General features: G+C 42.5%; 16 non-coding genes across 16 annotated transcripts; all 16 read right to left on the minus strand.

The window, feature by feature from the left end:
* Positions 1 to 5,336: 5,336 nt before the first annotated feature.
* Positions 5,337 to 5,410, minus strand: trnai-aau (transfer RNA isoleucine (anticodon AAU)). Its single transcript has one exon. It is a non-coding gene; the product is annotated as a tRNA-Ile (tRNA).
* A 493-nt stretch (positions 5,411 to 5,903) lies between these two features.
* trnai-aau (transfer RNA isoleucine (anticodon AAU)) lies at positions 5,904 to 5,977 on the minus strand. Its single transcript has one exon. It is a non-coding gene; the product is annotated as a tRNA-Ile (tRNA).
* A 467-nt stretch (positions 5,978 to 6,444) lies between these two features.
* trnar-ucg (transfer RNA arginine (anticodon UCG)) lies at positions 6,445 to 6,517 on the minus strand. The gene has a single exon. It is a non-coding gene; the product is annotated as a tRNA-Arg (tRNA).
* A 356-nt stretch (positions 6,518 to 6,873) lies between these two features.
* Positions 6,874 to 6,947, minus strand: trnaf-aaa (transfer RNA phenylalanine (anticodon AAA)). Its single transcript has one exon. It is a non-coding gene; the product is annotated as a tRNA-Phe (tRNA).
* Positions 6,948 to 7,440: 493 nt separating this feature from the next.
* trnai-aau (transfer RNA isoleucine (anticodon AAU)) lies at positions 7,441 to 7,514 on the minus strand. The gene has a single exon. It is a non-coding gene; the product is annotated as a tRNA-Ile (tRNA).
* A 439-nt stretch (positions 7,515 to 7,953) lies between these two features.
* Positions 7,954 to 8,026, minus strand: trnar-ucg (transfer RNA arginine (anticodon UCG)). Its single transcript has one exon. It is a non-coding gene; the product is annotated as a tRNA-Arg (tRNA).
* A 356-nt stretch (positions 8,027 to 8,382) lies between these two features.
* On the minus strand, positions 8,383 to 8,456 carry trnai-aau (transfer RNA isoleucine (anticodon AAU)). The gene has a single exon. It is a non-coding gene; the product is annotated as a tRNA-Ile (tRNA).
* Positions 8,457 to 8,948: 492 nt separating this feature from the next.
* Positions 8,949 to 9,022, minus strand: trnai-aau (transfer RNA isoleucine (anticodon AAU)). The gene has a single exon. It is a non-coding gene; the product is annotated as a tRNA-Ile (tRNA).
* Positions 9,023 to 9,465: 443 nt separating this feature from the next.
* trnar-ucg (transfer RNA arginine (anticodon UCG)) lies at positions 9,466 to 9,538 on the minus strand. Its single transcript has one exon. It is a non-coding gene; the product is annotated as a tRNA-Arg (tRNA).
* Positions 9,539 to 9,894: 356 nt separating this feature from the next.
* trnai-aau (transfer RNA isoleucine (anticodon AAU)) lies at positions 9,895 to 9,968 on the minus strand. Its single transcript has one exon. It is a non-coding gene; the product is annotated as a tRNA-Ile (tRNA).
* A 492-nt stretch (positions 9,969 to 10,460) lies between these two features.
* trnai-aau (transfer RNA isoleucine (anticodon AAU)) lies at positions 10,461 to 10,534 on the minus strand. Its single transcript has one exon. It is a non-coding gene; the product is annotated as a tRNA-Ile (tRNA).
* A 456-nt stretch (positions 10,535 to 10,990) lies between these two features.
* On the minus strand, positions 10,991 to 11,063 carry trnar-ucg (transfer RNA arginine (anticodon UCG)). The gene has a single exon. It is a non-coding gene; the product is annotated as a tRNA-Arg (tRNA).
* A 356-nt stretch (positions 11,064 to 11,419) lies between these two features.
* On the minus strand, positions 11,420 to 11,493 carry trnai-aau (transfer RNA isoleucine (anticodon AAU)). Its single transcript has one exon. It is a non-coding gene; the product is annotated as a tRNA-Ile (tRNA).
* Positions 11,494 to 11,985: 492 nt separating this feature from the next.
* Positions 11,986 to 12,059, minus strand: trnai-aau (transfer RNA isoleucine (anticodon AAU)). Its single transcript has one exon. It is a non-coding gene; the product is annotated as a tRNA-Ile (tRNA).
* A 456-nt stretch (positions 12,060 to 12,515) lies between these two features.
* trnar-ucg (transfer RNA arginine (anticodon UCG)) lies at positions 12,516 to 12,588 on the minus strand. The gene has a single exon. It is a non-coding gene; the product is annotated as a tRNA-Arg (tRNA).
* A 356-nt stretch (positions 12,589 to 12,944) lies between these two features.
* Positions 12,945 to 13,018, minus strand: trnai-aau (transfer RNA isoleucine (anticodon AAU)). Its single transcript has one exon. It is a non-coding gene; the product is annotated as a tRNA-Ile (tRNA).
* Positions 13,019 to 14,674: the final 1,656 nt, after the last annotated feature.

The following is a 14,674-nucleotide window of genomic DNA, read 5'->3' on the forward strand; positions in this document are numbered from 1 at the left end:
TCAGTTTGCTTTCCTGTTTGTGCTGCTCGTTTGTTCTCGGTTGTGTTGCTGTAGTTCTTTTTGCTGCTGTGTGCATTGACTTGGATCATCCATCAGTAAAAATCTAACTCAAATGCAATACAACAAATTCATCATTCATATAAAAAAATCCACATGGACACAGACTTTCTAATCGGACATCACAAAGTTATTCTGAAGCTGTAAATCTGTAAAATTAAAAACTCCCCAAAACTACTATGAGAAAACCCTGAAAAGGTTCAATGATAGAAGAAAAATGCTTTACATATAAAAACCAACAGAGGTTCCTAATAAATAGACTAATAAACAGAGAATAGCTGAACAGTTTCTGTGACACAGACCTAAAAATGCATAAATGCTCCATGATTTTCGTTTCTATCCATCATCTTGAACACTGGCTATAAATGTGTTCACGTCATTATTGTGTGATTTGGTTTCTTCACGTGTCTCCTTCAGTGCAAATAAAGGATTGTTAGAGTGTGTGCTGTGTGTTTTTCTGAAGCATGACAATCCTTTCCAACAAGTATTTCCAGCTGTTTGTCTCCCCTCTGCACTTTAATCTTTCTTCTTGTCATGTCTGTGTTTGTCCACCAGATGTCTCCCTCAGCTCATTTACTCCAAATCAGAAACATCAGCTTTGTGGAGCGTGGAGATGCTCTGCCTGCCAGACACAGCTTAGGGCAAAGAAACATGTCTCTCCTCCACATCTGTCATCTGAAAAATGACATTAAATGTCATCACTCTAGATACAATAAGAACAATTAAAAAAAACTCAAAGATTCAATCTTTTGTTACATTTTAAAAGTTCAAACCTTTAAAGACATTAAGTTTAAGATCATATATGATCAAGAAAATCATGCTTTTGTTCATTCCGAGTATGTATTCTGTTGTGATTTTGCCATTTGTTAGGTTTCTGTTCTTTGCCTGCCTGCTCCCACTTCTCTGTGTTCCCTCTGTCTGTCCATGGAGTTATTGTGTCTGCTCATGAGTCTGCCTGTCAAGTTCAGTGTCCTGTCTGGTTCTCTGTGTCTGTTAGTTTCCTGTTTAATTCTGAAAGTTCATGTCTCATGTCAGTGTGTTCAGTTTTACCTCTCCCCTGTCTCGTTAGCCTAATTGTGAGTGTCTGGTTTAAGTTTTGTTCTTTAGTTTTCCATGTTTAGGTTGTTTACTCCCCACTCTGCTCTTCCTGTTTTTGTCACCTTATCACCGCTGTAAATAAACACTCACTCGCACCCCAGCCAGTGCCTGCATTTTGGATCCTTTTCTCAATACACCACACGACTGCCCCCAGCCGTGACAAATCTTCACATTTCAGAAACTGGAACCAGCTTTAAATGTGATTAAAATAATGACAAAACAATCAATTCTCTGGTCATTGACTAACTGATGAATAACTGCATTTGACAACCCGCTACAGCAACAACCAGGGGCGGAGCGTGGGGGTGGCTTACTGGGCTTAAGCCCGGGTTGTTTTGTCAGAAGCCCGGGGTCTTTTGGAGTGTAATTTTTTTCATAGTTAGATGCCTGGCAGACAACTGTATAAAACAAAAAGTACACACAATATTCGAAGCACATAGTGCACACCGTGGGAATTTACGACTGTGCATGAATCCCCCCTCATATTGGTATGATCCGAGCTCAGGCACTAAGCGACTGAGCGAGGGGGCTGCTGCTGCCTGTGTGCACTGTTGGAGAAACGGAGCCAGCCATACTAAGGAGAGCTTAAGTTTGACCAGGTACCAAAGCAAATCATTCGTAGCGTACAAATAATGTAAATATGACGATGCATCACGAAAGATTGATATCAAACTGATCACTTGACCAATATTACGTTACTTGCTCTTCAAGTGAATCAACAAATGGCGAAATGAAAAGCCGAACAAATGCTATTTTTTAGAGAGTCTCAGCTTACGTGTGTTTATTTCATATTTTCAGTTCTTACCCTCCCCGACTAAATCGGTTTCAGTTATGCACTGAAATATAAGAATGGACATTAGAGGCTTCTTTCAAAGAAAAAACTCAGGTAAATGTTATTTTATATATTATGCTTTGTATGTTGTTCAGTATATTTCTATGCAAAATAAGATGGATTTCAGTACACAGCAGGATATTCACATTTGTAACCAGATATTTACACTTTAGGGAGAAAACATAAAACATTTTTACTGTACAACATCAATTTAGAGTAAACTTTTGTTTTAGATAAATATTGAAATATCTTTTGAATTAGTTAAATGTCAGAATAAAGAGAGACAGAGCTGTATTTTTTATCACTTTCATCAAATTTAGGAGTACATGTACACTAAGTTTATTGTTAACTAATAAGAAACTCCAGACGATTCCATTCTGAGCTGAAGAAGCTTCTGATAGGTTAGTATTCAATTCAATTCAATTCAATTTTATTTATATAGCGCCAAATCACAACAAAAGTCGCCTCAAGGCGCTTCATAGATACAGAGAAAAACCCAACAATCATATGACCCCCTATGAGCAAGCACTTTGGCGACAGTGGGAAGGAAAAACTCCCTTTTAACAGGAAGAAACCTCCGGCAGAACCAGGCTCAGGGAGGGGCGGCCATCTGCTGCGACCGGTTGGGGTGAGAGAAGGAAGACAGGATAAAGACATGCTGTGGAAGAGAGACAGAGGTTAATAACAGATATGATTCAATGCAGAGAGGTCTATTAATACATAGTGAGTGAGAAAGGTGACTGGAAAGGAAAAACTCAATGCATCATGGGAATCCCCCGGCAGCCTACATCTATTGCAGCATAACAAAGGGAGGATTCAGGGTCACCTGGTCCAGCCCTAACTATATGCTTTAGAAAAAAGGAAAGTTTTAAGCCTAATCTTAAAAGTAGAGATAGTGTCTGTCTCCCGAATCCAAACTGGAAGCTGGTTCCACAGAAGAGGGGCCTGAAAACTGAAGGCTCTCCCTCCCATTCTACTTTTAAATACTCTAGGAACAACAAGTAGGCCTGCAGAGCGAGAGCGGAGCGCTCTAATAGGGTGATATGGTACTACAAGGTCATTAAGATAAGATGGGGCCTGATTATTTAAGACCTTGTATGTGAGGAGCAGGATTTTGAATTCAATTCTGGATTTAACAGGAAGCCAATGAAGGGAAGCCAAAACAGGAGAAATATGCTCTCTCTTTCTAGTCCCTGTCAGGACTCTTGCTGCAGCATTTTGGATTAGCTGAAGGCTTTTCAGTGAGTTTTTTGGACATCCTGATAATAATGAATTACAGTAGTCCAGCCTGGAAGTAATAAATGCATGAACTAGTTTTTCAGCGTCACTCTGAGACAGGATATTTCTAATTTTAGAGATGTTGCGCAAATGGAAGAAAGCAGTCTTACATATTTGTTTAATATGTGCGTTGAAGGACATGTCCTGGTCAAAAATGACTCCAAGGTTCCTCACCGCGTTACTGGAGGCCAAGGTAATGCCATCCAGAGTAAGAATCTGATTAGATACCATATTTCTAAGATTTTCAGGGCCGAGTACAATAACCTCAGTTTTATCTGAATTAAGAAGCAGAAAGTTAGCAGCCATCCAGGTCTTTATGTCTTTAAGACATTCCTGCAGTTTAACTAATTGGTGTGTGTTAGTAGAGTCCATGTGAGTAAATTGGTGGAAATGGGGAAAATCAAGAGATGTCAACCAAAACACCAGGAAAAGAACTGTGGAGCTCCATAAGTGTGGCTCAGTTTGAATACAATTTGGTGCCATTTGCAATTAAGAAATACAGACAGTTTATCTCTTTACTCTTAAAGTTAACAAATATGTTTTTTAGATTTATCAGTCTAAAAAATAAACATTTAGTCTGATTTGATGTTACAATTAAAAAAGTGTTTGTGTTTTGATCTGAAGAGTACATAAATATGTGGTTTCAACTGTATATTTGATGATTGTCAGCACAAAGAGAGAGAGAGGAACAGAGAGGGAGAGAGAGGAGAATGAGGACAGAACAGAGGTGGAACAAGAGCAGGTGAGACACACATGTTAGTCAAATGGTTGTTTACCAAAAGTATCACCGTCCTCATGTATCTCGTACCTAGTGTTTCTTTTTAGGTTTGTTATTTTTCAAATTCTATATTTATTAAGTTCTGCAGGCTTGTTTGCACAACAAGGCTCAATAATTATATAAACTTTTCTCAATCTAAATATTGTACTTTGGTAGAATTAAACAATAAATGTACTGCAGGTCTATGATGACTTTTAGTGCTACTATCATCTAGTTCTGATTCTGGTTCTGTCTTGGTTAAGCCCTCAGTAGTCCTGATTTTGAACTGTTGTAGTCCTGTTTTAATTCCGGATCAGTTCTGGGTCTGGTTGAATTGGGGTTTAGTCCTCATGTCTTGATACAGCCCCGATTTTGTTCTGCCTTGCTGCCTAATTAAAAAACTAGTTTAAGGTGTCCTGCACATGTGATATATATTTTTCCCTATATGAAGTCATTGTTTTTTGAACAAAACTCAAAACAGAGCCAATTAATCTTTCAGTAATTTCTACCCCCCCCCCCCCCCCCCCCCCAAAAAAAAAAAAAAAAAAAAATCCCACATGCATACTACCCTTTTGGGCTAAGCCCCGGGTGTTTCAAATGTCTGGCTCCGCCTCTGGCAACAACAGAATAAAAGCACTAACCAGACCGATGAAAGGTTTCAAACATGCTGAATATGAAGAGTAGTATAATTTAAACTCAAGTGACTCAAGCAGCTTCAAACCTCCGGCAGATCTCACCCTGCAGCAGTTCTCAGCTGCTAGCAGCACTCTGCTTCAAGCAGTCACCTGCAACTTCCAGTAGCTGTCAAATAACAGCAGGTCTCAGCTTCCAGCAAACATCCAGCAGCACTTAGCAACGCATGCCTGCTCCTCAAGAACTCACAACCAACCACGAGGGGACTCGAATCTGCAATGTTCTGATCCGAAGTCAGACGCCTTGTCCGTTAGGCCACGTGGTCTGGCAGAAGCTCCCACTTTTCACGAACGTTCGTTGGAGTCTGCTTGAGCCAACTGCTGGTGTTGGGTTGGTCACGTGGCTGGTGGATATTGCTTGATTGTTGCTTGAAATAATTGATTGTTGCTTGAAATAAGTGCATGCCACAGCATTTCTCCCATGTATCACGCTCTTAAAAACGTAGTCCTACCTGCCACATGCACAGTGGATCCACCCACTAAGCCAGAGTATCAACTGCCAATGGACGTCATAAAGCTTACGTGGCCCGATCTGTCACCTAGAAGTTGGCAGAAGTTTTTTTCTTGGATCCCACCAAACAAAACCACAGTCTACCATGAGACATCACCTTCCATACTGGAATGGCCAGTATGGGGATTGAACCCATGTCTTTGGCGTTATTAGCACCATGCTCTGACCAGCTGAGCTAACCGGCCCACAACTTGTGCCTAAACCGACCCCTTTTTTTTGTCTAATATACCAAAAAAGAGGGTGGAAGAACTGTTAAGAACACAAGAGAAATGTGTGTTTACAAGAAATTACTTCAACATAGTGGGAAAAAAAACTCTTCTGTTGACTTACAAAAAATGCTTTAAGAAGAAATTTGCCACAAAACAATACATGGTGTGCGTCTTCTACTGTTAGGGTCGATAGGTGAGGATATAAAGCAGCAGTTTTTGATGCAGTATGCTGTGTCAGACTTTGGAAATGAGTGATTTATCCAGAAAGTAGCTGGAAAAGTGATTTGGAGATTGTAGCTAAGCATGTAATGTATTCATTAGCGTGTCATGTGTCAGTGAATTTTGTGGTTTGCTGTCATTTGTAGTTGCGTACATCACTCACCTGGAAGTTGGCAGAGGTTTTTTCTTGGATCGCACCAAATAAAATCCACAATCTATCACCAGACAGCACCTTGGATGGCTGCTGGAATGGCCAGTATGGGGATTGAACCCATGACCTTGGCGTTATTAGCACCACGCTCTGACCAGCTGAGCTAACCGGCCTACAACTTGTGTGCAAACTGATACTTTTGTTGACTAATATACCAAAAAAGAGGGTGGAAGAACTGTTAAGAACACAAGAGAAATGTGTGTTTACAAGAAATTACTTCAAGCTGTACCAATGAAAGCCAACTCTTGGAAGCTCCCACTGATCAGAAGTCACCTATGCAGGTGGAGTTCCACCAACAGCCTGCTTCCAAGTCGTGATTTTTTCACCCGTGTTGCTTGAGGTCATGGCATGTTATTGACTTTCTATGGTTGCTTCTAAGCCAAGACTACTGGAGCCTGGCACTGATAAGGCCAAGTTCATGGCTTCAGTTCCCAACCTGGCCATTGGAGCCTCGTTTGAGAACTCGTAGAGTCTCTGTTGAAGGACATGAAGTTGACAACAGCGTAGCAATTTTGGATGACACAAAGGAGCCGAGGTTGGCATGCTGCAAACGCATGCCTGCTCCTCAAGGACTCAAAACCAACCACGAAGGGACTCGAACCCTCAATCTTCTGATCCGAAGTCAGACGCCTTGTCCGTTAGGCCACGTGGTCTGGCAGAAGCGCCCACTTTTCACGAACGTTCGTTGGAGTCTGCTTGAGCCAACTGCTGGTGTTGGGTTGGTCACGTGGCTGGTGGATATTGCTTGATTCTTGCTTGAAATAATTGATTGTTGCTTGAAATAAGTGCATGCCACAGAATTTCTCCCATGTATCACGCTCTTAAAAACGTAGTCCTACCTGCCACATGCACAGTGGATCCACCCACTAAGCCAGAGTATCAACTGCCAATGGACGTCATAAAGCTTACGTGGCCCGATCTGTCACCTGGAAGTTGGCAGAAGTTTTTTTCTTGGATCCCACCAAACAAAAACACAGTCTACCATGAGACAGCACCTTCCATACTGGAATGGCCAGTATGGGGATTGAACCCATGACTTTGGCATTTTTAGCACCACGCTCTGACCAGCTGAGCTAACCGGCCCACAACTTGTGCCTAAACCGACCCCTTTTTTTTGTCTAATATACCAAAAAAGAGGGTGGAAGAACTGTTAAGAACACAAGAGAAATGTGTGTTTACAAGAAATTACTTCAACATAGTGGGAAAAAAACCTCTTCTGTTGACTTACAAAAAATGCTTTAAGACGAAATTTGCCACAAAACAATACATGGTGTGCGTCTTCTACTGTTAGGGTCGATAGGTGAGGATATAAAGCAGCAGTTTTTGATGCAGTATGCTGTGTCAGACTTTGGAAATGAGTGATTTATCCAGAAAGTAGCTGGAAAAGTGATTTGGAGATTGTAGCTAAGCATGTAATGTATTCATTAGCGTGTCATGTGTCAGTGAATTTTGTGGTTTGCTGTCATTTGTAGTTGCGTACATCACTCACCTGGAAGTTGGCAGAGGTTTTTTCTTGGATCCCACCAAATAAAATCCACAATCTATCACCAGACAGCACCTTAGATGGCTGCTGGAATGGCCAGTATGGGGATTGAACCCATGACCTTGGCGTTATTAGCACCACGCTCTGACCAGCTGAGCTAACCGGCCTACAACTTGTGTGCAAACTGATCCTTTTGTTGACTAATATACCAAAAAAGAGGGTGGAAGAACTGTTAAGAACACAAGAGAAATGTGTGTTTACAAGAAATTACTTCAAGCTGTACCAATGAAAGCCAACTCTTGGAAGCTCCTACTGATCAGAAGCCACCTATGCAGGTGGAGTTCCACCAACAGCCTGCTTCCAAGTCGTGATTTTTTCACCCATGTTGCTTGAGGTCATGGCATTGACTTTCTATGGTTGCTTCTAAGCCAAGACTACTGGAGCCTGGCACTGATAAGGCCAAGTTCATGGCTTCAGTCCCCAACCTGGCCATTCGAGCCTCGTAGAAGGACATGAAGTTGACAACAGCGTAGCAATTTTGGATGACACAAAGGAGCCGAGGTTGGCATGCTGCGAACGCATGCCTGCTCCTCAAGGACTCACAACCAACCACGAAGGGACTCGAACCCTCAATCTTCTGATCCGAAGTCAGACGCCTTGTCCGTTAGGCCACGTGGTCTGGCAGAAGCTCCCACTTTTCACGAACGTTCGTTGGAGTCTGCTTGAGCCAACTGCTGGTGTTGGGTTGGTCACGTGGCTGGTGGATATTGCTTGATTGTTGCTTGAAATAATTGATTGTTGCTTGAAATAAGTGCATGCCACAGAATTTCTCCCATGTATCACGCTCTTAAAAACGTAGTCCTACCTGCCACATGCACAGTGGATCCACCCACTAAGCCAGAGTATCAACTGCCAATGGACGTCATAAAGCTTACGTGGCCCGATCTGTCACCTGGAAGTTGGCAGAAGTTTTTTTCTTGGATCCCACCAAACAAAAACACAGTCTACCATGAGACAGCACCTTCCATACTGGAATGGCCAGTATGGGGATTGAACCCATGACTTTGGCGTTATTAGCACCACGCTCTGACCAGCTGAGCTAACCGGCCCACAACTTGTGCCTAAACCGACACCTTTTTTTGTCTAATATACCAAAAAAGAGGGTGGAAGAACTGTTAAGAACACAAGAGAAATGTGTGTTTACAAGAAATTACTTCAACATAGTGGGAAAAAAAACTCTTCTGTTGACTTACAAAAAATGCTTTAAGATGAAATTTGCCACAAAACAATACATGGTGTGCGTCTTCTACTGTTAGGGTCGATAGGTGAGGATATAAAGCAGCAGTTTTTGATGCAGTATGCTGTGTCAGACTTTGGAAATGAGTGATTTATCCAGAAAGTAGCTGGAAAAGTGATTTGGAGATTGTAGCTAAGCATGTAATGTATTCATTAGCGTGTCATGTGTCAGTGAATTTTGTGGTTTGCTGTCATTTGTAGTTGCGTACATCACTCACCTGGAAGTTGGCAGAGGTTTTTTCTTGGATCCCACCAAATAAAATCCACAATCTATCACCAGACAGCACCTTAGATGGCTGCTGGAACAGCCAGTATGGGGATTGAACCCATGACCTTGGCGTTATTAGCACCACGCTCTGACCAGCTGAGCTAACCGGCCTACAACTTGTGTGCAAACTGATCCTTTTGTTGACTAATATACCAAAAAAGAGGGTGGAAGAACTGTTAAGAACACAAGAGAAATGTGTGTTTACAAGAAATTACTTCAAGCTGTACCAATGAAAGCCAACTCTTGGAAGCTCCTACTGATCAGAAGCCACCTATGCAGGTGGAGTTCCACCAACAGCCTGCTTCCAAGTCGTGATTTTTTCACCCATGTTGCTTGAGGTCATGGCATTGACTTTCTATGGTTGCTTCTAAGCCAAGACTACTGGAGCTGATAAGGCCAAGTTCATGGCTTCAGTCCCCAACCTGGCCATTCGAGCCTCGTAGAGTCTCTGTTGAAGGACATGAAGTTGACAACAGCGTAGCAATTTTGGATGACACAAAGGAGCCGAGGTTGGCATGCTGCGAACGCATGCCTGCTCCTCAAGGACTCACAACCAACCACGAAGGGACTCGAACCCTCAATCTTCTGATCCGAAGTCAGACGCCTTGTCCGTTAGGCCACGTGGTCTGGCAGAAGCTCCCACTTTTCACGAACGTTCGTTGGAGTCTGCTTGAGCCAACTGCTGGTGTTGGGTTGGTCACGTGGCTGGTGGATATTGCTTGATTCTTGCTTGAAATAATTGATTGTTGCTTGAAATAAGTGCATGCCACAGAATTTCTCCCATGTATCAAGCTCTTAAAAACGTAGTCCTACCTGCCACATGCACAGTGGATCCACCCACTAAGCCAGAGTATCAACTGCCAATGGACGTCATAAAGCTTACGTGGCCCGATCTGTCACCTGGAAGTTGGCAGAAGTTTTTTTCTTGAATCCCACCAAACAAAAACACAGTCTACCATGAGACAGCACCTTCCATACTGGAATGGCCAGTATGGGGATTGAACCCATGACTTTGGCGTTATTAGCACCACGCTCTGACCAGCTGAGCTAACCGGCCCACAACTTGTACCTAAACCGACACCTTTTTTTGTCTAATATACCAAAAAAGAGGGTGGAAGAACTGTTAAGAACACAAGAGAAATGTGTGTTTACAAGAAATTACTTCAACATAGTGGGAAAAAAAACTCTTCTGTTGACTTACAAAAAATGCTTTAAGACGAAATTTGCCACAAAACAATACATGGTGTGCGTCTTCTACTGTTAGGGTCGATAGGTGAGGATATAAAGCAGCAGTTTTTGATGCAGTGTGCTGTGTCAGACTTTGGAAATGAGTGATTTATCCAGAAAGTAGCTGGAAAAGTGATTTGGAGATTGTAGCTAAGCATGTAATGTATTCATTAGCGTGTCATGTGTCAGTGAATTTTGTGGTTTGCTGTCATTTGTAGTTGCGTACATCACTCACCTGGAAGTTGGCAGAGGTTTTTTCTTGGATCGCACCAAATAAAATCCACAATCTATCACCAGACAGCACCTTGGATGGCTGCTGGAATGGCCAGTATGGGGATTGAACCCATGACCTTGGCGTTATTAGCACCACGCGCTGACCAGCTGAGCTAACCGGCCTACAACTTGTGTGTAAACTGATTTTTTTTTTTGACTAATATACCAAAAAAGAGGGTGGAAGAACTGTTAAGAACACAAGAGAAATGTGTGTTTACAAGAAATTACTTCAAGCTGTACCAATGAAAGCCAACTCTTGGAAGCTCCTACTGATCAGAAGCCACCTATGCAGGTGGAGTTCCACCAACAGCCTGCTTCCAAGTCGTGATTTTTTCACCCATGTCGCTTGAGGTCATGGCATGTTATTGACTTTCTATGGTTGCTTCTAAGCCAAGACTACTGGAGCCTGGCACTGATAAGGCCAAGTTCATGGCTTCAGTCCCCAACCTGGCCATTCGAGCCTCGTAGAGTCTCTGTTGAAGGACATGAAGTTGACAACAGCGTAGCAATTTTGGATGACACAAAGGAGCCGAGGTTGGCATGCTGCGAACGCATGCCTGCTCCTCAAGGACTCACAACCAACCACGAAGGGACTCGAACCCTCAATCTTCTGATCCGAAGTCAGACGCCTTGTCCGTTAGGCCACGTGGTCTGGCAGAAGCTCCCACTTTTCACGAACGTTCGTTGGAGTCTGCTTGAGCCAACTGCTGGTATTGGGTTGGTCACGTGGCTGGTGGATATTGCTTGATTGTTGCTTGAAATAATTGATTGTTGCTTGAAATAAGTGCATGCCACAGAATTTCTCCCATGTATCAAGCTCTTAAAAACGTAGTCCTACCTGCCACATGCACAGTGGATCCACCCACTAAGCCAGAGTATCAACTGCCAATGGACGTCATAAAGCTTACGTGGCCCGATCTGTCACCTGGAAGTTGGCAGAAGTTTTTTTCTTGGATCCCACCAAACAAAAACACAGTCTACCATGAGACAGCACCTTCCATACTGGAATGGCCAGTATGGGGATTGAACCCATGACTTTGGCGTTATTAGCACCACACTCTGACCAGCTGAGCTAACCGGCCCACAACTTGTGCCTAAACCGACACCTTTTTTTGTCTAATATACCAAAAAAGAGGGTGGAAGAACTGTTAAGAACACAAGAGAAATGTGTGTTTACAAGAAATTACTTCAACATAGTGGGAAAAAAAACTCTTCTGTTGACTTACAAAAAATGCTTTAAGACGAAATTTGCCACAAAACAATACATGGTGTGCGTCTTCTACTGTTAGGGTCGATAGGTGAGGATATAAAGCAGCAGTTTTTGATGCAGTGTGCTGTGTCAGACTTTGGAAATGAGTGATTTATCCAGAAAGTAGCTGGAAAAGTGATTTGGAGATTGTAGCTAAGCATGTAATGTATTCATTAGCGTGTCATGTGTCAGTGAATTTTGTGGTTTGCTGTCATTTGTAGTTGCGTACATCACTCACCTGGAAGTTGGCAGAGGTTTTTTCTTGGATCCCACCAAATAAAATCCACAATCTATCACCAGACAGCACCTTGGATGGCTGCTGGAATGGCCAGTATGGGGATTGAACCCATGATCTTGGCGTTATTAGCACCACGCTCTAACTAGCTGAGCTAACCGGCCTACAACTTGTGTGCAAACTGATTTTTTTTTTTGACTAATATACCAAAAAAGAGGGTGGAAGAACTGTTAAGAACACAAGAGAAATGTGTGTTTACAAGAAATTACTTCAAGCTGTACCAATGAAAGCCAACTCTTGGAAGCTCCTACTGATCAGAAGCCACCTATGCAGGTGGAGTTCCACCAACAGCCTGCTTCCAAGTCGTAAATTTTTCACCCATGTCGCTTGAAGTCATGGCATGTTATTGACTTTCTATGGTTGCTTCTAAGCCAAGACTACTGGAGCCTGGCACTGATAAGGCCAAGTTCATGGCTTCAGTCCCCAACCTGGCCATTCGAGCCTCGTAGAGTCTCTGTTGAAGGACATGAAGTTGACAACAGCGTAGCAATTTTGGATGACACAAAGGAGCCGAGGTTGGCATGCTGCGAACGCATGCCTGCTCCTCAAGGACTCACAACCAACCACGAAGGGACTCGAACCCTCAATCTTCTGATCCGAAGTCAGACGCCTTGTCCGTTAGGCCACGTGGTCTGGCAGAAGCTCCCACTTTTCACGAACGTTCGTTGGAGTCTGCTTGAGCCAACTGCTGGTGTTGGGTTGGTCACGTGGCTGGTGGATATTGCTTGATTCTTGCTTGAAATAATTGATTGTTGCTTGAAATAAGTGCATGCCACAGAATTTCTCCCATGTATCAAGCTCTTAAAAACGTAGTCCTACCTGCCACATGCACAGTGGATCCACCCACTAAGCCAGAGTATCAACTGCCAATGGACGTCATAAAGCTTACGTGGCCCGATCTGTCACCTGGAAGTTGGCAGAAGTTTTTTTCTTGGATCCCACCAAACAAAAACACAGTCTACCATGAGACAGCACCTTCCATACTGGAATGGCCAGTATGGGGATTGAACCCATGACTTTGGCGTTATTAGCACCACACTCTGACCAGCTGAGCTAACCGGCCCACAACTTGTGCCTAAACCGACACCTTTTTTTGTCTAATATACCAAAAAAGAGGGTGGAAGAACTGTTAAGAACACAAGAGAAATGTGTGTTTACAAGAAATTACTTCAACATAGTGGGAAAAAAAACTCTTCTGTTGACTTACAAAAAATGCTTTAAGACGAAATTTGCCACAAAACAATACATGGTGTGCGTCTTCTACTGTTAGGGTCGATAGGTGAGGATATAAAGCAGCAGTTTTTGATGCAGTGTGCTGTGTCAGACTTTGGAAATGAGTGATTTATCCAGAAAGTAGCTGGAAAAGTGATTTGGAGATTGTAGTTAACCCTTGTGTTGTCCATGGGTCATTTTTGTCCTCTAAAGAAATCTTTTGCTATCAAAAATGTATTTGTTATTCATCAAATGGGCTGAAAATAACAGAAGTTATTCATTACTATACTATGAATGATTGGAATAAGTTTCAAGTAATTTGATTTATTTATGTGGTTTTTATTGAATTTTATAACGTTGTTGGCCCTCGTGGACAAAAATGACCCCAAAGTACAAAGTGTTGCAAAGAGCCGTATTTTCACACCATACTGTTTTCAAACATCTTTGATCTTGGATCACTGATGTGTGGGGTCAAGCACTGGTCATAACAACCACAACAGGCAGCACAATGAGGAGGCAGGTGCTCTATATTCAATGAAATTTTATTTATACAGCGCCAAATCACAACAACAGCCGCATCAAAGTGTTTCGTATTGTAAGGTAGACTCTACAATAATACATACACAGAAAGTATCCTCAAAAGCCTCCATTGCACTGGAGATTTGCATACTTTGATGAGCATACTTTTTTTTAACCATGTTGTGCAAAGCAATGACCAGTAGGACAAAGCACATATTGTCCTCTAGTATAATGAGGAGGGAGAATCAATGTTCAGGAAGATCCAGGGTTAGAAGATATAGAAAATATTGTCAATATTTAGAGCACATGCTACCCTTTCTCTGAAAAAGCACATCAGCCACCTGCAGAAGTGGAAGAAGGCTATGAAGTGAAGAAAAGTGATGAAGAATCTGAACTATGTTCAAGTAGGTTCTCAGGCATCCAGGACATGGTAGTCTGAGGAGCTTGGAGAGAAAGTGACTGGGCTTCTTGAAGTTTCTTGAATTTTCAGAATGTGAAACTGAAATAGAAGATGTGTCAGAGGACTACACATCATCCATTTCAATTATGATGAAGACAAAGAATCAAGCAGGAAAGAGGAATCAGCTGAGACAGAGGAATATTTGCAGTAACGTGAGGAAACACTGATCTGGTCTTCTAACCTTCCCAGTGACAGACGATGCCTGACTCTCTCATGTGCCTCAGAGAAAGATGATCTACCACAGTCCAAGCACATGTGCCAGGTCCCATACTCCTTCAGTGGCTTTTCTACTCGAGTACTGAAAGCATTACACACAGTGTATTCTGCTTGTATTCTGCTTTTTAACGTTCACATGCCAATGGATGCATCAGAGACCAAGTTGGGGTTCAGTAACTTGCCCAAGGACACCTTGGTAAGAACTCCAGACTAGAGCACACAGAGATTGAACCAACACCTTTTTTTGTCTAATATACCAAAAAAGAGGGTGGAAGAACTGTTAAGAACACAAGAGAAATGTGTGTTTACAAG

Source organism: Copadichromis virginalis, linkage group LG3, assembly GCF_057382275.1.
Source record: "Copadichromis virginalis isolate Kocher_CV1m ecotype Utaka linkage group LG3, C_Virginalis_male_GT1.1, whole genome shotgun sequence".
Taxonomy (NCBI): Eukaryota; Metazoa; Chordata; class Actinopteri; order Cichliformes; family Cichlidae; genus Copadichromis; species Copadichromis virginalis.